Source organism: Sander lucioperca, chromosome 12 (genome assembly GCF_008315115.2).
Source record: "Sander lucioperca isolate FBNREF2018 chromosome 12, SLUC_FBN_1.2, whole genome shotgun sequence".
NCBI lineage: Eukaryota > Metazoa > Chordata > Actinopteri > Perciformes > Percidae > Sander > Sander lucioperca.
Window position 1 is genome coordinate 13648483 of NC_050184.1, and position 24015 is coordinate 13672497.

The 24015-nt window shown below is 38.2% G+C and overlaps 1 non-coding gene across 1 annotated transcript; it reads right to left on the bottom strand.

Annotated features, from left to right (window-relative positions):
* Positions 1–2435: 2435 nt before the first annotated feature.
* Positions 2436–2507, bottom strand: trnaq-uug. Its single transcript has one exon. It is a non-coding gene; the product is annotated as a tRNA-Gln (tRNA).
* Between the last annotated feature and the right edge of the window lie 21508 nt (positions 2508–24015).

The following is a 24015-nucleotide window of genomic DNA, read 5'->3' on the forward strand; positions in this document are numbered from 1 at the left end:
CTAAAGTTTTTAATGAACACTTACACTTACAAACTTCATTTTGTAGATCATGTTAGACTAATCAGCCCTTGAAAGGCAAAACACAGTAAAGACCAGAATCTGACTTTTTGACATCTGTTTTACCATATAAACAAGTATAATACTATATACATTAGAGGTGTATAATTGCTGCTAAAACAGGATGTAACATAAAAACTAAGCTAAAACCGAAACTGCAGTAATTACACTCTGGTTTGGTAATGTGTTGGCTCTTATCTAGAAGCCACCGTCACACTTAGGCCTACTGCACTCTCTGTCACAGATAGACAGCCAACACAACAGCCAAAGCAAGTGAGGGACTTCAAGTACAAGCTAGCTGATGAAAAAGCCACAGCTAGCTTTAGCTAAAGCTAAAACTAAAAGTATTTCCTGATTTTTATGTTATCTGTAATTGAAAAATATCCATTTTGATGAATCTGATAATTCAGTTTGTTATTCTACATAACTAAATGAGACAGTTGTAAAAGTCAATGATGATGGAGAAAAACATTAATGCTAACCTAGCTAAAGTTATGCTAACTTGGCAGATAAATGAACAAAAGAGATGCTATATCCCAACATTATTGCTGTAAAATAAGTTTGTTAAAGTTGATGGTCACTGTGCATGCTTACACAAATCTTCAGGTTGCCAAAATAATGAATTTACTTTTATGGCTAAAATGTAGCACACATGCAATAGACATACAGACACTGTGGTTTGTGTGAAATAATTTATGTGAGGATGTGCACGTGTGCTTTTCACAAATAGTCCCTCCAACTTTGTTACAAATGGTGGGGAAAAAAGGTTTTCACAATCCCACAAGCTTCACTTTATATTATTTATTGTAATACAGTGGGAAATCGTAATGGGATATGAACCTTTATTACACGGAAAGTTTAGGACAAAAGTAAAGATGAGGCAGAGTTACGCATTTGGAATTCCATTTTTAAATGATTCTGTCTCAATTATAGCCTTTGACAGAACAAGACTGTGCCAAATTAATGTATACATTGTTAGGAATAAATGTTTTTTCCATCTCTTATTAACTCCACTTCACTCCGCATTATTTGTCTATGTTTATTATAAATGTTTATTATTTTAATGTCCCTTTTGCTTTGTAATTTTGTAATGTTCTGTGTTATTATTGCTGTTAAAATGGTCTGTTTCACTATTTCTAATGGATTGTATTATTGTTATAAGCTTTTTTTTTTTGCAAATACAATTCACTGCCACTTCAATGAGATATAATTTAATAGCTTTTCCATTGCATGTGTACCGTGCTGTATGTACACTGGCAGGGTACAGTACCAGCACCTTTTCAGTTTCCACTGGAATACTGAGCAAGTCTTATAAAGTGAGCTGGTAGTAAATGTATTTTGGTTTTCTTCCAGGATGCATCCACACACAACATACTGGGAATACTAAGTACTAGTGTGAATACAGCAGGCTACACTGATGCATAGGGAATAAAACACAATTGTGGTAAGAAAACAGCTGAGTATGAGAAAGCTCTGTGAAAGAGTGGTGGTTCTCAACACTTTTGCCAATGCTGCCTAGTAGAGAAACAGCTGTCATGGACATATTTGTAAAGAAAATTGAAAAACATTCCAATAAAACGTCAAAAGAAATGTTCAGTTTAAACATATTATTGTATATATATATATATACATATATTTTCAACACTGCCATTAATGTCTGGAAATAAAGTTGTTTGTACATAAACCTGTGGTATTCTGGGTGAGTGGTATTTCTGAGTGAAAATATTTCATCTGTGCCACAGTATGATTTTCCAAAGTTGATAAATGTCTTTGTTACAGGACTGTACTGCACTTAATAGGTATTTCCACTGCTCCTTTACTTCTACTTTACAATTACAGTGGAAAATATTGTCTTTTTTTATATTTTGCGAGTACATTTGCAGAGAGATTTTCATACAAAATAATTATAAAATGTGATGGCTTGATATAGATTTAAACTGACAGCAAATTAAGTAGTTAAAATGAGCTCCACCTTGACCTTCTAGTAATTGAGATTTTATATTGCTCTAATTAAGTAAAGGATCTGAGCACTACAGTAGGCAAGGTGTGGGGCCAGAAAGGGCTGGGCCGAGCCCATGCTAGAGAAGTCATGTGAGGACAATATTGCTTTTCCATATATAAGAATATAATAAGAATCTTTTATGGAATCCGCTCTTCAAACAGAATTCATCTAAGCAACATGTTAGGAAAATAGTCAGGCAAGGTGGGCAGTCAAACATTATCTGATTCTCCACAACGCTGTTTTGTAGTTAGTGGTAGTTACAGATTTGGCTGCTGCTGTTTATTAGTTTTTGCTGTTCACATCCTCATCTTCGGTTCAAATGCGCAACTGTCCCGTAAATTACTATCGTGTCGTCATACATTGAAGAAAAAGGTTGAGGTCTCACCGAGATTTGAACTCGGATCGCTGGATTCAAAGTCCAGAGTGCTAACCATTACACCATGAGACCTAACGGTACCGTCGGCACTGCTCGTTCAGTTCTTATTCATAATAGGAGCGTCGGGAAAACTATTGACGTTGACGCTTCTTACGGGCACATATTATATTATTTATAAGATAATCAAATAGTTCTAACTTTCAATTGGTGGCGTGGCGTGGCGTGTAGATTGCAGTGTTTTTTGCTGTGCTTGACAAGCGCGCCAATATAAGTGTTACGTTGCCGTGCCTCCAGTAGAGGGTGATAGCGTGCCGTATTGGAGTGGTGTGCCTTAAAGCGCCCTCTGTTATTTGTGTGTGTAGTGAATTTCAGTGTTTAGTGCAAGAGCTTTTTGGTGTCCTGGTGTAACCCTCCTCCCTATTTATGAATTGTTGAATGGTCGCTCTAACAAATAATATGGTATTATTTTATTTTGTATTTTGCTGAAGGTGAAACTGTGTGCTGAGGGGCTCCATCCTGAAGAAGGCTGTTACAACAATAAGTTGGAGGCCCCCCTGCATTGACTCTGAGGACCCCCTAGGGGTCCCGGACCCCCTGTTAAAGATCCCTGGTAAAACTGAATCTACTGTGGACGCAAAACTCGCGAAAAACACAAATGGGTCTCTCTTTGCCAGTGCTTGGTTTGTCCGTTCTAGGCTACAGTAGAAAATGTTTGCACCATTGTCAGTAGCAGGGCATGGGTGTATTATAAGAGCAGTAGCAGGGATGTAAAGCTACCTGCTAACTAGAATAGCTTCATTGAAATGGATGAAAACAAAGCCGACCTAGTTCTATCAAATGAGTTTGAGAAGCATGTGCACACTTATGTTCAGGAATTTGTTAGTGGAAGGTTGGGTGATCCTGAAAAGGTGGAATCAGCAGCTGGGATTGATGTTTTTCACCTACAGGCTGCACCTGAAGCTGATACCCGCATACTTTGACATGCAGCTGATGCAACAACCAAAGGTATCAGAGGCTCATCATTCAGTGCCGGGACCACAGGCCAGGACACAGATGTGCTGGTGTTACTTTTTGCGTTTCCACAAAAACTGAGCCAAGAAATTTGGATGAAAGAAGGAACAGCCAAGAAGCAATCAAAGTTCATGATATCAAAATGCCAAATGAGAATGGTCTGTTGGTACTTCATGCTATCGCTGGATGTGAGGATGAAGTCACAAGTCCAGCTAGTACCAAGTCCAGCTACTCTATCTTTGCAAAACAGTGTGTATGCAAAATTAAGCAGCAACTCAATCCATGTAGTTTGCTGTGCTGTGGTTACGAAACTAAAAGCCAATGTTAATACTTTACCACCAACAAGGAATGCCTTGACACTCCACATCATGAGGGGCCACTATCAAACAAAGATTTAGAAAAACACAAGGTGGATGGCATGCTGGTCCCCTCATCCTAAAGTCTGCCACAATACAGCTTTATGTGGCAGTTGACCTCCTCACTGACGAGATACAGAGATGCAGGAATTGCTGCAGCTCAGGCCTCTGCTCAAAACATATGTTGTAGGAGATGAAGGCTGTACTTAAAGAAAAGAGGCTCAGGAGCATAAGGAAACACTTTGCCAATGAAGCCCACATACAAGCCTATCGGAGATGCCATGAAGAGGCTGGAAACTGCATTCTTTAATGTGGTTGTGGACACCACCATTGAGTCATGAAAGGAATGGTTTGAAACACTGGGTGAAGTGAGAGCAAGATTTGGAGTGCTCCTTAACTTCAAAAAGCTAGATGGTGAGGCATTGTCCAACCAGTGCGACAAGCTCTGCAGCACATTAAGCGCTGGAGATGAAGATGACATTGATGGAAAGGAACTGGCTCTTGCAATCAGAAACTTGCCAAGCCTGCCTTTGGATCACATGACTGCACTGGAGCTTTTCTCTTTCATCCACAAAAAGTAGCTGACAAAACTTTACCCCAATCTGTGGATTGCCCTGCAAATTGCCTGCTCTCTCCCTGTGACTGTAGCAGAGAGGAGCTTTTCAAAGCCGAAGCTCATTGAGAACTACCTGAGGTTGTCCTACTCACATTTCACTTCTTTGTTAGGCTCACCTCCTCGACTTGGAAATTTGAGATGTGCTACCTTTTCAAAAAAAAAAAATGTAATATGCTCACTGGATCCTCAGATTGAACCAGAGATATGTCACTCCCTTTTAGCTCCCTTTTGTCAGTAGTTAGGTTGAAGTTTTATACCAGTTTTGAAGTTAGCGTAAAATTGGCATGCTGACTGTGGAAATGTCCAACAGAGCTGTTGCCGGTGAATTGAATGTTCATTTCACTACTATAAGCCGTCTCCAATGTTGTTTTCGAGAATTTGGCTGTACAGTAGATCCAACCAGTCAGTACCGCAGACCACGTAGCCGTAACCCCTCCAACCTTCACTTGCTAGACTATAGCCACCTGGACCTTTCAGCACAAACCGTCAGAAACTGTCTCAGGGAAGCTCATCTGCATGCTTGTCGTCTTCAGCAGGGTCCTTTTACATGACTGCATAGTGGGCAAATGCTTTGGAGAAGAGTTCTCTTCACGGCTAAATCCCGCGTGACCAGAAAATGCATATCTGTCGCTCTCATGTGAAATACATGATTCAGAGTGCTTTATTAATGTCTTTTTCAAGATAAAACTGAACATTTTAGATTGGCATTTTATTGTGACCTTCCCAAATCACACCTGTGTAATAATGATGCTTGCACTTAAAGGTCAAGTGCTGCAGATTTAAAAAAAAAAAACAAAAAAAAACCTGTGCACATATTTTGGGGAAAAAAAACATCTTTTATTTATTTTTTAAATAGTAGCGGAAAAAAATTATGTGTATTTGTTTTTCTGTATTGGGGTTGTATAGTGATTAAGTCACTGACAGCGGTCATGTTTTCTGGCCTGCTGTGATAGATGTGAAGGTGGGCTACGTCTTTCCTTGTGTCAATACACTCACAAATGTTAGTTACATTATGCTTAACACCTCCAACTTGCTCCGCCCTTATTTTTTGCTTTATGGCAATGATTAAAGCTAATAGTGCGTAGTTTCTGTCACCCCCAGGAGGAATTCTAAGTAATCACAACAACACTGTCCACATGACGCAAGCCCTCGGTGGTCACGCAAACAGTGGATAAAAAAATATGGACTTTTCAGAAGAGGTCATTATCTTGTAATTTTTATGTCCTCTTTGTCTCCAAAGCTGCCCGTTGCTGTTGTTCTTTCTCAGCGGTGACGTCAAAACGAATCACTCAAGTTTCTGCACGCGAAAGTCGCCGGACCGCACCACTTTGTAAACCTAGCCATACTGAAAAATACAAAGAGAGTTTTGTGGAGCTGACAGGCTTAATTAGCTTTGTATCAACTAATTTGCCAATAACTTGAATGTAACGGACGTTCATTAATATAAAATAGTTGCACAGTATAGGTTTAAAGTTTAATCTATTCTAAAATAAAATCAGATTACCACGGTCACTGAACTTCTGCATTACAGTCAAACAGGTGTGCTTGTTTTGCTGCTCTCTGCATCTCTCTCTCTCTCTCTCTCTCTCTCTCTCTCTGGCACATAGCCTACAGCTCCATCCACCCGTAGGTGCTGCGAGGACACTTTAACCTGATGTCCCAGGGCTTAGTCTATACTAACAACTTAACGCACACACAGACTCAGCTCTACATCACAATCCCTAACACATGAGCAGACAACTCCCACTTGACCCTCTGATTCTTTAGCCCTATTTAACACCCGTAGATATACACACACATACAGACCGAGATGATTAGGCATACACACAGACGGATACACAAACACATTTAACCAGCTAAAAAGGATGGGTGGTAAATCAATGTGGTGCTATGGATGCAGGAATGTGACTGAAATTAATCAGGCTGTCTGATTAAACAGAATGTCATCAATGGTTCAACCTATACCGATACGCTGGAAGTAAACCATACAGAAAGACAATAATACTGTATGGCTATTTCTTTTAAATCTTCCCTGCTATCTGATATATAATGTCATACCATTATCCTATACAATCAATCCTGTATAAGAACATATCAAGAGCAAATCATTTTACCTGGGATCACAAAAAAATCAAATCACTACAATTGTATATTGTGAAAGTGGTTCGGACAGAATAATGAAAGGCCACAGGGAATGAAATGAAAAATGAAATGTTTTCTCATAATGGAATTCCAGTTGCTCTGTTTCCTTGACAGATGGTGTGAAGCATCCAAGAGGGAAGAAACGTAAGCACAAGTATAAATATCCCACATAGATAGCACACACAAAACGTGTACAGGCATACTCACACATACTGTAAGCACACACATAAATAGATGAGTCTCTGTTTTCCTCTCCCCCCTGTGTAATCCCAGTCTGTCTAATTTGGGCTAAATCCTATTTAAGAGATAATCTCAATTTTTGCCTAGAGTTGGTCAACATTCAGACCCCAGTGAGATAAGACAGACTGTGTACATGATTTTGTTTATAGTATATCTTTATAATGTGTATAATCTAGTTTTAATTAGATTAAATCATTTATCTATGCTGCATCTCTAAAGTTTGAAAACGGGTCAAATTAGACCCGAGGACAACAGGAGGGTTAATAAAGTTTATCTTATATTATCACTTGCTCGATCAGGCGAAGAAGAAGAAGAAGAAGGCATGCTTTGTGGGGACTTGAACCGGCAAACCTCCTGTTCCAAGGCCAGATACAAGTCCCTGCGGACTGAGCCCCGAAAGGTAAGGTGGTGGTCAGCCATTTCCATATTGGCTCAGGGTCACATGCCACAAAGGGTTTCTCAAACCTGACCTGGGAGCAGTCCAAACAAACCACTGGTCAGTGGGTCACTGCGAGTCAGCAGATTTCCCTTTAGTCCAGTTTTAGATTTTGTTGACTTAAATCAGTTCAAATGACGAAGTGTAAGATACAAAAATAGCTCCTTTCCCCTGAGAAAACCCAAATCAGTTCCAGAGCCAGGTTATCATGTTAAAGCTTTATTGACATGTAGATCTGACCACCAGATTAATGTAGTTTAGAGGAGATGACACATCCATGTGGTTTTATAAACTGTAAATAGAAACTCAATTAAAAATATATAAGTGAAAACAAGGGATGTAAATGTTAAATATAAACACGGTTGATTGCAACATTTACCTATATAGATATTAGGTACACAATTAAATTAATATTCTTCACATTCTATACACGTTCTAATATAAATACAATAAAAACTAAATTGCAAGCCAGAGACATTTGTGTATGTAGCCTACATGTATTTTATTTCTTTGCTTTAAGAAATAATAAGTAAAGCCTAAAACATCAGCAATTAGAAATATGCATGACTTCTAAAGCTAGAAATTCAATACAAGAATGTCATCAAGTGCATGCTTTAATAACACCTGCCAGTCATTTTTCACATCCTTTTAATCATAGGCTCAGGACATTTACAGTGAAAGAGGGAGCCGAGAAAGGCAACAAAAGAACTGAGATTTTAGCTATTATATACATAAAAGATGTGTCAGCTGTTAATGGTTTTAAAGGCTTGTTAAAAGCATTATGTGAATCACTTCATGACATTTCCTTCTTAAAACATTTGGATTCCTGAGGTCAATTTGGCTGAAATGATGAGCCTATTTATATGTAAGGCACCTTGAGATTTTTCAGCTACTCGAGTGTCTAGATCGAGGTTGATTTATACCAGCGTTACGATAAACTCAATGTTAAAAGCTTTGTTTCAATGTCAGTGGGAATATACAGACTCACAGCTACTAATAAATCAGAAATAGCAAAAAACAACATCTTTTTACTCTCTTATTCTCTTCCTTTCACCTTATTTTGTTTGGTTTACAGCTACCATGATGTTACAGTCAGATACCACATCTTTAACAATGTCTATTGAGAGTGAAAGTAAAGGATAAATGTTCCTAGATGGTATTTAGGCTTTGATTTCAGCGTCCCATCCCATATCGGACCATGGGCACTTGAAACTTGCTTGTGGCCTGTGATCAGGTATGTCATCATTTTCCTTAAAGAGATATAGGTGTGTGCTAATTTGTCTTGTTTTAATCATAGTCGAAAGAAAGTTACCAGTTAACAAGAGAACTTTCTATTTAACTTTACAGGCTACGTGCTTGACAGAAGCGTCTTGCTGTGGTTTGCCTGGTTTGTTTTTAATGGGATGAGATTGACAGGAGGTGGTTCCAGAGTTGACCGCTGAGAATGTTTGTTATTGGTTGAAAGATTTATTTTGGAGATGAAATTGGACACAGAGTGTATCGGAAAGTTTAGCTTAAGCTTGTTTTATTTACCCCTCCAGTCTTTTCTCAGCTTACAGTGTTCCCAAAAGGTCTCTTCAATATGAACCTGTAAATGAAGGTTTTTAGTGAGTGTTTGCTGCCAGGTATTAGCATCAGTGTCGTGCACAGACTATATAAGGGCCAGGGGACTAAAGAAAAATGGGACACCTCTACGTCACACCTGCAGTGGCGGACTGAGGCTGTCTGAAGAGCAGGGGCAACAAAAAAAAAGGGCATTAGCTGCATGCGGTGGGGCACAAGCAGACAGAAAGTTTTCCAGCATGTAGGGCGGCCTATATGGCGCTGCATCACATTCTCTTCACTGAAGAGGCATCCTTGAATGCACCGCGTCGGTCTCGTCTCTGAATTGACCGCATTTTAACTAGGGCTGCACAATTAATCGCAATTGTATCAAAATCGCAATATGGACTAGTGCAATATCCAAATAGCAGGGGGGTGCAATATTTGTTAATGGCAAAAAATGTGTCAAACCATTCTGAATGAAGTATTGTAGTGCTGCAGAGACGTCCTGGGCCTACAAATCGTATCCTACAGATTAAAGAAAAAAATCTTTGTTTGGTACAGATCCTCGCAAAAATCACACTATAATCATTTTAATTTCTTTTAATGTTAATAATGTTCAATGAAAATGAGAATAATGATGCAAAAACGATCATTCCCTCCAATATCGTGAATCATATCGCAATCGCAATATCAGTCAAAATAATCGCAATTAGATATCTTCCTCATATCGTGCAGCCCTAATTCTCAGATAAAGAGGATTTAGGATTTTATTTGAAGACTGGCAAAGACCACAACTGCAGGGATTTGCTAAATTTTCTGGGAAGTATCAGCCAAATCCTCGGTAATACAATTTGACTACCTAAACGAAGTAGTTTATTTCCCAAACAACATCTAAAAGAAAACGGATATTAGCTATACATATTAGTTAGTTGTTTATATTTTGTATGTTATGTCAATAAAATAAGTGAATGAAGAAGAATCCTAATTTGTTTTTTATAGAAATGTGGATCTTTCAGATCAATTTCAGGAGTGCCTATGGTTAGCATTTTCCACATTTTATCGTGTCATGCAGTGTTGGACTCGCACTGGTCTGATCTTGGTCTTGACTCTGTCTCAACCCCTCAATTATTGGTCTTGTCTTGGTCTCGATACACTCTGGTCTTGACAATAACACTGGTGCACTGCATCTCATTCTCTTGTTGTCTCTCTTCTCGGTCATCACTCTGGAAGGCACTTCATCTCATCCACATGTGTGTCCACCAGTGTGTGTCCACCACTGCACACAGGGTTAGGTTCAGGTTTAGATTAAGCTTTCAATTTATGCTAAAGTCACAATTGGGTGGCACTTCAGCTGAACTCAGGAGCATCTTGAGAAGAATAGTGGGGGGTTTTGGCACAACTTTACCAACTAACAAGGTGCATGGAGAGGCGAAAGGAGTCTAAAAAGGTCAAACTCCAGTAACACTTGTAGTATACAGAACAACTTATGTGGTTCTCTCAAATGTCACACTAGGCAGGCATGGAGAATGTAAGTATCCCATTAGGGCGGCGGCTTATTCTGGGTTAAAGGTTTAAAAAATGTCACTTAGAACAAAAAGGCTAGAGGCAGAGCTGAACAAAATGATAGCCTACATGTGTGATGAAAACCGAACAGAAGTGAGGCAGAAGGCATTAAAAATGTAGCCCTCATCTGAACTTAAAATATCTTGGAAAGAACCTCAAACAACCCCCATTTATGTGTCCAAGTGCGCTTAAAATGTTTCTTTAAACTATTTTATATCCATGCGGTCTCTTATCCAACATGACAGCACACTTATCTCTCTGGGCATTACAGGTGAAGTGTGTCCAAATATCAGCCCTCCGAGCCATCATGCGTTTTATCTGCCAATATCTATTATTATCAATTATCTATCAAAATAACGCCAACATTTTCCTATTTATATTTTGTAATTTGTATAGTCACAGCGTGTACAAATAACAAGGTCACATGAGACACAGCTGTCTTCTAACTTTATACAAACTGGGAACTATATTCTCAGAAGGCGAAGCACTGCAACTTTTGCTACTTGGGCGGAGTGATTTGCTCGCAGCAACTGAGCGAACTCCAGGCGAACTCTCTGCTCCTCTCCTCAGGTGCTGCGAGCAAATCACTCCGCCCAAGTAGCAGAAGTAGCAGTGCTTCGCCTTCTGAGAATATAGTTCCCAGTATGTATACCATGGCTTCGTCCAGTGCTTAGCACCACCCAAGACGATTGTGATTGGTTTAAAGAAATGCCAATAAACCAGAGCATGTTTTTCTCCCATCCCGGAATGCAGTGTGGACTAGCCAGACCCTCCTGGTGGTGGAGGAGGGTCTGGCAATGCGATACTACTGTCACTGTGACCACACAAGCTCTGATTGGATCCTGCAACCTCACTTCAACCTGGCAGGAAGGCAGGGATAGTGTTCATATGTAACACACACAGCCTCAGATTAACTCCTTTCACCCTGCCTCCTTCGCTCCTTCCTTATAATCTCCCTTGATCTCATTTTGACACCTCTCTCAATCTCTCTCATTCTAGTGTGCAGGATGTGGTCTCATGGAAACCCACATCTAAGGATTTTTATTCACTTTGACACACCCCCTGCTGATCACTCCAGTTTTCTTATTTTGTCTTATTCTCATGCTTTCTTCTTTTCAAACATCCTGTATGTGCGTCTTAATATTAGCACCCCCTCAGTTCCCCTGGGCAGTGACTGGCCTTTTTTCTCCTCCTCCTCCTCCTCCTCCTCCTCCTGCTCATTCTTTGTTCCCTCCATCATCTCGCTCCCTTGCCTCCCTCTCCCTCCACACTGTTTGGCACGCAAAGCTCCTTCACCGCAGTTCTGCCACATGTGATTTTGTCACCCAGTGTCCTCACTTCACACCTGCCTGGCTCAGTCACCCTGTCCGACCTCCACAAAGGAGACAGTAGTAATGTAAAGCAAACAAAAACCATCAACTGTCATCCTCAGCTCTGGTAGGCTGAGGTGGGGTGGAAGTAGTCTTGCATTGCCAGACCTTCCTCCGCAGTGGAGGGTCTGGCTAGTCCACGCAGAATTCTGGGATGAAAGAAAAACATGCTCTGGTTTATTGGCATTTCTTTAAACCAATCAAAATCGTCTTGAGCGGCGCTAAGTGTATAGCGAAGCCCCGGTGCAGCTGCAAAATAGCCTCTGGAAGGAACTTGTTTTGGTGGAGCGTGTGTACGTTCCATGGTTGTTTTAGTCGTGCAACAGAAAACTCAGATTGGACAGATAGTCTAGCTAGCTGCCTGGATTCAACCTGCAAAGATCTGAGGAGCAGTTAACCATAGTCCTCATAAATCCTCCGGAGTTTAAAATTACAACACAAAGAAAGAGGAAGGTGACGGACATCCGGCCGAAAAGAGTGACATCCGGCAGAACCGTCGTGGATATAGACTAGGGTGGAAGTCACTCCAACAACACTCTGTTAGGGAAATCAAGGATACCCAAAGGAAATCATGACTTCATATTTTGTGTTTGGTCACAGTCAATTTAAGCCCCTTTTACTGAGATCATTTAATTGCTGTTATCTTGAGATTAACAAACATTTTGGGCTTTTTCGCTGCGTTGTTGCTCGAGAGTTTATCCTAGTTTAGTCTAACTGAACTGACTGAACTTTAGTCACAGTCAGACCCAGACACTGTGTCAACAACATATAAAAATGTCACAATTGAGAAGAAAATTGCCAGAAAAAAAGATTGAACGGCATTTTTTTACATGCATTTTATCTTAAGATAATGACATATTTATGAAAATAGTATGCAATATATGGAGATAAGGATAGAAAAATACATTTTTATTCCAGAAATCAAATTCCAGAATAATATTTGTTATCCTGAAACTGATCAAAAATAAATAAAATGAGAATTCTAAGACTTTAATGACTTTTTCCTCTAGTATACTTTATGTTGTGATTCATGTAAAGACAGTTTGAGATTTTTTTTATTGTCAATTGAGAGTGTTCAATATGTTATTTTATTGCTGTTTATTGCTATAACACCTCTATATTCCCTCTCTCTACACTACTGCAATTTTGCTGAGCGCACCACATAGCTGTTTTTATCTAATAATCTAATAAAAACACAATATTGGAAACACAAAAATTCACACGCTTCCACAACAAAATTTGTCCCAGGACTTTCCTTGGTGAATGCCTGCTGTCACACAGCTGCCCTGCATCTCTGCTCTCTTTTATTTCAACTGTCTTATATATTTACTCTCTGTGCCGTAACCAATGCGTTGCAGTGGTACTTTAAAAGGATCATTATTAACTTACCCTGACACTCAGGGCCTGAAATTAACATCTGCCAACCCACTAAATAACATCAGAATCAGAATCAGCTTTATTGGCCAGGTTTGCGTGAGTTAACACTCACTTAACATATAAGAATAAAAACAGAAAGGACAGTAAGAAATATTTTTTTTTAAATAATAAAAAAAAATCAGGAGTTACTAGCAAACGTAACGTGTTCTGAATCAAATTGTAACACACATTTATAATGTTGTGGTGATAATGACATATTGGTCAACTTAAAAGGTAACTACCTCCAATATAACCCTATGGGGTAATTGTGCATCGTCAGTTTGGTACACTAAAAGTGCTTTATTTTGCCACTGAAAGGTTTAGATTATTATTCTAAGTGTCTGGCAACATTATGGAAATAATCCCTACAGAGATAGGTCTTTTTAAAAACCGCTTTAAGACCTTTCTGTTTAACCAGAAACAGCTCTGAGATCGCTAGTGCCAAACCCACCAGACTCCATTTAAAAAAAAAATACTTTTAGCGTGTATAGAGCCAACATATTTTCACATGTAAATTGGTAAGCTATGTGTTTATTTCAACCACAACTAGAGTTATGATGGTTGGAAAAGGGGAAAGACGACCCAAAACGGCTTTTCATAGTTTTATTTGGTTTCTGTCGACTTTGAATGAAGTGTATGTTACGATGCTAAAATTACTGTTTATTTACATGGAGTCTGGTGGCTTTAGCGAATGCAATTTCGCGGATGTTTTTATGTTTAAAAAAAGGATCTTACTCTTTAACAGAAAGGTCGGCCTCCCTAGAAATTCTTTCCTTAATGTTGTCAGACACTGAGAATATTAATCTGAGCCTGTCAGTGGCAAAACAAGCAATTTTGTGATCTTAAATACAAGCTGAACAATTGCCCTATTAACTAACATTGTAGCTTTTTTTGCCGCTGCCAACTGCAGCGATCTGACTTAGTAATGGACCAATGTCAAAGATGGTTGTTTCCATCAGTCACTTAGACACAAAAACATAGGAAAATAGGGTCCAGGTTGAAAAAAACCCGTTACCCTTTAAAGATGTAATCATATCTGCAATTATTGACCATGGAGCACATGAGAACTTACAAATGAAATTAAAAACAGCAAATATGTTATTGTTTTTGCAGGATTAAGTTTAGGCTTTAAGCACCACAAGCCAAGTTCCATCTAATTCCAGTGTGTTAGAGAGAAGGCAGACATGTCTTTGGCCAATAACTACAACACCGGGCAACTCACACCAAAACGATCTAGAAAAAAAAAAAACTACAGGTAAGAGGAAACATGTTTTGAGTTTGGGGTGAACTGTCTCTTTATGTTTTTTGTTAGCATTAAATGAGATGCTTATCAGATTCCTTATCCTAGAATGTTAACATTAGTGGCAAGTGTCTTCATAAAACACTGAAGATAAAGATATATTATGTGCTTGAACCTTCCACTTTCAGCTTGGCTTTCTTGCAGATTGGATTTTGCTTCCCTCCATAATAAAACTATGGACATATCACTAATCATAATAACTGGTATCCTGACTTACTCACCAATATTACATTCAATAAATTTTCAATCGATTTTTCTCTAAGTTTGGATACAGTTATGTACATCAATAATGATATGGCTGATATGAATGATATTCATTATTTGAATTAATATGTTGCAACATGCAATGCAATGAAGATCATTTCAGTCAAACTAAACTGATGGTTGGAATGCTATGCGACAAAGATAGAGATCATAGTTGTTGATGGTATACATTATGCCACAGATCACTTACAATGTGATAGTAAAAAAACAATTGTAAACCTTTTTATTTGATACCTGTCATGGTTGTGTATGTTTTATGCTTCAGTTTCCTGTTTTATTTTGTAGTCTGTTTTCTCCCATGCCATGTCTTGTTTTACTTCCTGCCTTGTGTTTTCCTGCCTTTGTGATTGTCTGCCCCACCCTGATGTGTTCCTGAGCCCTCGTGTCACCTGTCCCTTGTTTCACCCTCGTTACCTTGTGTATTTAGTCTCTGGTTTGTCTTTGTCTGTTGTCAGATCATTGTATTGTGTGTGTGTGTGTGTGTGTGTGTGTGTGTGTGTGTGTGTGTGTGTGTGTGTGTGTGTGGGCTTGTTTAACTATATTCGTGGGGTCCAAAAACCGGGAGTCCAGTATACTTGTGGGGTCCCGACAGCTTTGTGGGGCCAAAATGCTGGACCCCACAAGTTTAAAGGGCAGTTTGAGGGTTAAGACTTGGTTGTAGGATTAGGGATAGAATCAGGTTATGGTTAGGGTTAGGGTAAGGGTAAGGGTTAAGGTTAGGCATTTAGTTGTGATGGTTAAGGTTAGGGTAAGGGGCTAGGGAATGCATTATGTCAATGACGGGTCCCCACAAAGATAGTGCCACAAACCTGTGTGTGTGTGTGTGTGTGTGTGTGTGTGTGTGTGTGTGTGTGTGTGTGTCTGTCTATCTACCCCGGTTGTCTCGGTGTTCCAGTTTATTTTGATTCCTGGTCTTTTGGCTTCCTCAACATTTTTTGGAAAAATGTTTGCCTGCTTACTTCAGGACTCTTTTTGTTGTAACCCTTTTTATTTATTAAATCTTTGAACTTAATCAAATATGTCAAACTTACAGACGTAACCACATGTATTATTATCAAATAATTTAAAAAGTGTAATACAAGTGCTATACATAAACATATTCAATTCTAACCATATGTAAAACATAAAAAAAATTTAATTAAGAAGTTTTTATGAGCTACCTGCTTCAAATTTGGTTTCTTTTTTTAGTCAGCGTGACTTAATCTAATCTGAGTCACACACGGCACCAGGCCCAGAAACAGGCCTGTGCTTTATTCTGGGTCCTAAACTATATTTTAAGAAAACACACTGTTCTAACAGACAGCTGCTGAACACATGGCTGGTCCATCCATATTAATATATATATATATATATATATATATATATATATATATATATATATATATAGCTATAGAGCTCCAATTTATTTTTATTTTTTTTCCGACTCTTAGCCTGACAAGTGCCCTATTTTCACAGCATTAAATGAGGTGCTAAAAACCCAGGAAACAAGAGTTATAAAAAAAGAGCTTGTAGGGAGAGTAATGATGACCAACAGGCCAAAAACATCCTTGTTTTTTGCAAAAATATGTTTCAATGGGGCTTTTATCATTTCTCTTACTCCATTAAAAGCTGGTATTCTGCAAAGAGTACATTGTTGTAGGAATAGGTACATTCTTTGCCACGGAATATTTAACACCAACTTTTGATTGAACATCATTAAAAGAATACGCACAAATCAGTGTCCATCCTGCTGTTTTCTTAAGCCAATTCTGTGTGTTGACATTTTACAGATGCAAGACTTTTACCCAACAGCATCATTATGCATCCTCACACTCCAGGAGCCACTTACCAATGGGAGACTCACTCGAAAAAAGAGCTCTATTCAAACACCATGCAACACAAACACTGCTCATTCATTCCTGTGGAGCAGAAAGAGCTCTAAATCTGTCTGAAGCTGTGTTTTTACTCCCAGACTCCCTCCAGGTGGGACACCTCTGATCAAACCCACAGACTGCATACTGTCCCGAGGAGAACTCCCACAGACAGGCTTATACTGTAAGTGAAGACTGTGTGTGTGTGTGTGTGTGTGTGTGTGTGTGTGAAGAAAGAATAGCGAGACTGTCAGAGAAATAAAACATAAGGAAAAGCATCTAAGGCAAAAAAAAATACCTGTATGTGTGTTACATTCATGAATTTAATGACATATAACAGAATAAATATGTATTACCAAATAAATTTGTGACAAGACAATTTGTAAGATATGTGTTGGTAAAGATGAAGGGATTTGTTGTATTTATGCTTTCAGTTGTTTCAAGAAAATTCTCAGACCAACAGAAAATGGCTGCACGGGTCATAATAATGTAGATTTGCCATTTCCATTGTTGTAAAACAGCAGACTGTGCAGGGTTTGGTCACAGGGGAGAGTGTTGATGAGATTAGTGACAGATGTCACAGAGATGGTCTTGCAAACAGATGTTAACTCAGGAAGCCTTCATGACCTTTGGTTTTCTGGAAAAGGAATGCTAATCAATGTTGCCCTTCTCTAGCTTGTAACCACATCATCACCAATGTGTTCTACAGTGTGCTAATTGCAACAGTGAGGGTTGTGGTGTGTTAGACTTTTTAGTATAACATAGATCTCTGTTGTTGTATTTATGGTGTATATTAAATTTGGTCTATTGTTGTTTTACTGCACTAGCTGTATCTATGTTTTAATGTCTTGTATCGACTTGCCTCCTGTAGCTGCCTCTTGGCCAGGTCGTCATTGTAAATGAGATTTGGTTCTCAATTGACTTATCCTGTAAAATAAAAATGTCTAAAGTAAAGAAAAACATTCAAAGCATTTCAAGGAGGTTTGAAATAAAACATGCATCTGGCTACAGTCCCGGTGAAGGTGATTTTGACTTGTCTTATAAGAGGACAGGCACAGGTGAAACAAATTGCATCAACGATGGCTCAGTTCCATTATGGATACAGGCTATCTGATTGGTCAACAAGACATTTAGAATGTGCACAAATCAGCATGAAACCACAACCTGGGTACATCCCATGTCCCTTATTTGATAGCTCCTCGCTCCTCGCTCCTTGGCTGTAATAAATCATGAACCACACTGGGACACACAGAAGCTCTCCAACATATTTACATAAAGGGATTCATTAGATTAAACAACTTACAATTTAACAACGCTCTGGAGTTTTTATGTTAAAAATAGACTGCTACATGTGAAGTTTGCGGACTTAAGGTAGCTGAATCTGTCGATAGAAAAAAAGAATTCAGCAGATATCTTAGATACAACAAGATTGAGCTACCAAAGCAGTTTTGTGTTTATACTGTAGGTATTTATTCAGTTTGGGAAATTCCACGATCTCTACAAAGCTAACGTTAAGCTTAAGTTGGCTGACTAAACAGGGATGGACTAGAAATCAAACAAATTGCCCCACAATATGAATACAATTTGATTATACAGTATCGTTTATTTTGTTGGTAACCATAATATAATTGCAATATTACACTGTGATTTGTGAGGGTGTGATTTATCGTCATAATATTGGCAGTTCAGTGATGCTTATGGACCTTGGCGCAAACACCTCAGTCTTGGCCGCATCACTATTAGGCCAATAATAACACTAAATCCCACCCTCTCCTGTGATATTGCTTAAAGCTTTAGTGCGTAACTTTTTGATGTTATTGAACGTCCGTTACATTCAAGCCATTGCCAAATGAGTTGCTACAAAGCTAATTAAGAATATCAGCTCCACACAACTCTCTGTATTTCTCAGTATGGCTATGTTCAGAAGATTGTGTCGTCCAGTGACTTTCCCGTACAGAAGCTTGAGTGAAGATAATTACCTTTTCTGAAGAGTCCATCATGTTTTTTTTAATCCTCCGTGTTCTCCTTGGCTACTAGCAACTGCGTGGAGGAGGGGATGGGGCGTGTGCGCGATAGCGGAAGACTGTATCATGTGGATGCGCCGACAGTGTTGTTGTCATTACTTAGAATTCCTCATGGGGGCGATAGAAACTACACACTATAGCTTTAATTACACCTGTGCTTTTCGTGCTATCACATGCCAAAACATAAGTCCCTGTGCAATCATAAATAGTTTTTATTTTACATTTCAGTTTTTGACTGAACAAATTAGATATAATGTGTGTATATTGTATATTAGTGAGTTTAAGAAATGCTACTAGTCGGGTTTTTTGTTTGTCTTTTTACTTTTGGAAAGAGCAGGGCCAACTTTTTCTTTTCAAGTCTTTATGCTAAGCTGCTAGCTTCATATTTAGCGTAGCGACATTAGTGTGGTATTGATATTCTCATCCAAGAAAGCAAATAAGCACGTTTCCCAAAAGGCAAAGTATTCCTTTAACCTGTGGTCATTACAGTAACACAGTTTCACCAGAACATAATTATTTTTGGCCAACAGAAAATCAAATTATGCAGTTTCTTCCGCTAAGAAAGTTATTTCCCAAAGTGTGAAAGTTTATTCCTGACTTTGCAGTATTTGAATAGTACACAGTAAGTTAAATCTTTACCTTTGAGAAAATAATATTTTGTCTAACGCTTTCCCAAAGTTTAAATGATTTCTACTGTTCAATTTACATCACAGCCTCTCAGGGCTTCTACCCTGGATGAACAGTTCTTCCTGGGATTCCTCTTGTCTGATTGGCTTAGAAAGTCTTGGCCTGTAATCCATTCCAGGTTAAGTGGTTTTCTAACAGAGGAACAGTGTTAATGGTCTCATTTTAGCACTTTAAGAGTTGTGCGACCACACACTGGACTTCATGCTCTTTATTTGTAAGAGGTCTGTGGTGACTGAAAGCCCCTGAGTAATGTCAGAATTTTAACCAAGATTAAAGATTTTCTATTTTTATGCCTCCAAATTACAAGAAGTCAGTGTTTCCTGCCAGGGTGGAAAAGCTTTTGGAGCAGCATCATGAGACATTAACTTTCCACTGAAACCCAGACTAATGAGGTTCCTTTGAGGTTGGCAGCTTCTTTAGACAGAGTGGGTGACCCCCTGCAACCATTCAAAGGAAGGGATATTAGATTAGTAACTAATTACTGACTAGCGCCTCAGTCTTGTTTCACCGTTTATAATCAAAATCACTATTGGTGGCTGCCAAATGAAACACACGTGTATACTGTAAAAAAGGTGTTTCATTGTTTGTATACATATACATGTTATTTCATGTTTTGTCAACAAAAACAATTTTTTTGTCCAAGCATTGTTCTGATCTTACAATTGCAAGATGCCAGTTGATATTAGTTGTTATATAAACTTGGAAATTAGTTGGAGGGACAAATTATTTTTGTACCCTCAACTATTATTGTTACGTCGGCAGCAGAATTCAGAAAGAGAGAAAATAATTCATGCAACTAGTTCGCTCGTTATTTTTAGTTGATACAACTAAGCACTTTTTACAGTGTATAGAGGAACCTTTATTGCTTGTGACCCTTTGTCACAGGTTGAATGTCTAGGAGTTGTATTCAGTGCAATCGAAGGATTGTTCCATGTGAGCTGTTTTTTTTTTTATCACCCATAAAAAAGCAAAGAATAAAGAAAAGAGAAAACACTGTTTTATGTAGACGACCTGAAATTCCACAACTTCCGCAAAACAGAAAATGTGTTTTTACCTCAGAATTATGATTAATTACTGCATATATCTACTGTATGTGTCTGTGTTTAATGTCTGTGGCTTTAAATAAATACATAAAAGAGTAAGTGTGTAGTGAGGCGGCGGGTAAGTACATACAGGAGTGATAGAAACCGCATAAGTACATATAACCCCAGTTAATAGGAGTGTATGCACAGTGAGAACAGCTATAGATGAAATTATTACATGGGAAAGTTCAGTTTAGGTTAATTCTGTGCGTGCTTATCCCAGTGTCTGATTTTTTGGTGACAACAGTGTCTCCTCCTCCTTCTTAGGCTTCCTCTGCACACTAGCGTGCAACAAATACAACACGCAGGGAGACTCTTTGTCAAACATTTACCCAAGGCAAGTCAGGGAGCTTACAGCGCTGTGGAGCCCTCACAGACCCTGTTTCTATTCTCTCTTCGAGTCAAAATGCCTGACCAGACATTTAAAATGTAAGCTAAATTAATCGACATCAAACATTTACACACTTATAATTTTCCTGAACTTGACGATTTAGAGATCACCCTAAACATTTATACACGGATTGACTGAGCTTCATCTGTCACTCATGCGCTCAGGCCTACACACACACTCACACACACACAAACATACAACTCCCTTTTCCCCTGTCGCATGAAAAATGTAACTTAGGCATGTCAGGGAGCTTATTGCTTTGCCCCTGGAGCTCCAACAATACTGCTTTTCCTCTTTTACTCCGCAGCTTTTTAAAACTCGACGTTTAAAATATTAAAAGTGAGTCGGCTTGCATTGCATAACAGTTGGGTGGTTATGTAGCAGCAGCAGCAGCGCTTCATCTGCGGTGTAAATATGAAGCCAGAATGTAAAGGGAAAAGTTCTGCTCATAATGATTGGTTTTTGAAAACAGAGAGTCAATAATGTGTGTGTGTGTGTGTGTGTGTGTGTGTGTGTGTGTGTGTGTGTGTGTGTGTACCATTTCATTTTATCTAATGTATGCATCTGTGTGGAGTATGTCTATGTTTGTGTGTGTCTCTTTGTATCCCGGTGTTGCAGACTTGAGTCAGGAGGGGTTGGCACACCAGTGTGTAATTTTCTATGTATAACTCTGGCTCTGAGGCATTACGGTCAGGGTTGCCAGAATATGTTTTTCTTCTCATTTTCTTTGAAAATGAGATCTAAACTCACACACCACACACAAAGCAAAAATACACAAATTCTTGCAAACTGTCAACATATGGATTCAAACATAAATGCTCACGTGACTTCAGTGAACATATTTTGTTCAGCTGGCTATACAGCTGGAGAAATTAACAACACTTTTTTTCAAGTCACTACCTCTCTTAATCCTCTCTCTCTCTCTTTCCCCTCTGGGGAAATTATACAGGATAATGTGGAAAGCAGGTGAGCTTATCTAGATTTGCACCTGTTGTCGTGGAAGGAGAACAACACATATATGACAGTTTGTACTTTACTGTTGTATGAGCAAAAGGAGAAAGGAAATAACCTCAGCAATGTGCAGCAACACACAGACATCCTTAAGACATCCATAACCAAACACATGCAAACTGTGCAAACATGCACTCATGCATCCACCCATCCCAATGTACTTATAGACATGTAGTTGCCATCTGTTTGCATGTATGCAGAGGTCAAAAATCCAAAACAAGTCATAAGGTACTATTAATATGGCTGCATCTAGCGATTATTTAGTTTTATCTATGAATTATTTCTTTATGATTATTTGAATAATTGTGTAGATAAACAAAACAACACAAAATATTGAAAAATACTAATTATAATTTCCCCAGAGACCAAGGTAACTTATTGAAATTGTTCTTTTTTGTCCAACCAACAGTCCAAAACTCAAAGATAATACATTTACAATAATGCACAACAGACAAGAGCAGCAAATCCTCACATTAGAAAAGATGGAACCAGAGAATGTTTGGTATTTTTGCTTCACAAATTACTTAAATTATGCACTAAAAATGACAACACAGCACCAGCCATGGGTTAATTAACATGGAAGAGAGAACCAACTGAGACAAGAGGTTTGTCTGACCCAGTGCTAGTGAAATGATTGTCAAATTATTGTTGTGTTATTTACCCAAGCTAAATGGTGTGGTTGCAGTTTATCTTCCCATCTAGCTCTTTTTTTGACTCATACGTCACTATTTGTTACTGATTTTTAATAAGTGTATCCTCTGAAGTTTATAAATATATATACAGTGCTGCTCATAAGTATTCATACCCATGCTAATGTTGACTAAAAAGAGGAATAAAAAAATCATCTTTTGGAAATTGATCTTAATGCCTTAATTAAAATTTATTATTAATTAAAAAAGTTTTTTGTGAATGAGTAATGTATTGTAAATAAATAAATGTTCTTCCTTAAAATACAGGGGCCATAATTATACATATATATATATATATATATATATATATATATATATATATATATATATATATATATATATATATATATATATATGGTATATATATATATTGACATCTCCACTGTTGAGCAAATAGAAATTTTAAGAGACAAAGAATTTTTCAGCACCAATTTGTGCCTTTTCTGCAACAATTTATCTCTTTATTTATGTAAAAGGAAGTTATAAAAAAAAAATTGGGCCCCCCCCCCCAATTTTTTTTTTGCACTGGCCAGTTTTGATTATAGGGGGGGTTGTAACCCCCTCGGTTCAATGCAGTTGAACTCACTTCGATGTCATACGGACCGCTATAAGAAATCATTCTTCCATGGGCAATAAAACTTTTTAACACTTCATCACTGAGTGTTAGATAAGACTCATATACAGTACCTCACAATTCTGCACTAAGTGCAACTTGCACAAACATAGGTTTTACTTATATCTTTATAAATACTATTTAAGTAGTTGTACCTTTTATTCCCAACTTGTATATACATTTGCACATTCTTTCCTTTGTATTTTCTTTATCTTCATTTTTTGAATATTTAATCTTGTATTCTATCCTATTCATCATATATTATTTCTTGTATATTCTGTATGTATGCTGTGTGTCTGATATTTTGCTGCTGTAGCACGGAAATTTCCCAATTTGGGATCAATGAAAATCTATCTAATCTAATCTAAACTCAATTAATTCCAGTTTAACTCAATTCAGTTAAGATAAATTCAGATTGCTCAATTCAACTCAACCTTAATGGCATAGAACCAAAAGCTAGGTTGTCTATGCAATACAGCCAAATTAAATAAAAATGACTCTCAATATTAACTGATGCTATAGCAAGCAATACATATTACTAATATATCATACATACACATTCAGTGCTCTCTCCTAGAGCTTAGCAGGTGCTTCAGGATGCTGTGATCTGTGTCACATGCGTCTGCTCATGATTAGGACTAATGTTCATGCTGGAGTTATGCATTGCAAACAAAGAAAAGCATTGAGACATCCATATGGCTGCACTGAAGGTGGGCACACTTGTGTGGGCTGTCCTCATGTAAAACTGGGAGTCATTTAACAATTCTGCAGAAATCATTAAAGTCATCAAGAAATAGCTCTGCAGGGGACTAGATCTTAGCAAATAATAGGATCTGTGGTATAATGTGTGTGTTTTGGAGTTCTCTGACAAAAACAAAAACGGGGAGTTAACAAGTAAAAGAAAAAGAAAAAAAATTAAACAATTAAATAGAAATTTAACATGAAGGGAGAAAATTGCCTAAATGTGACAACTG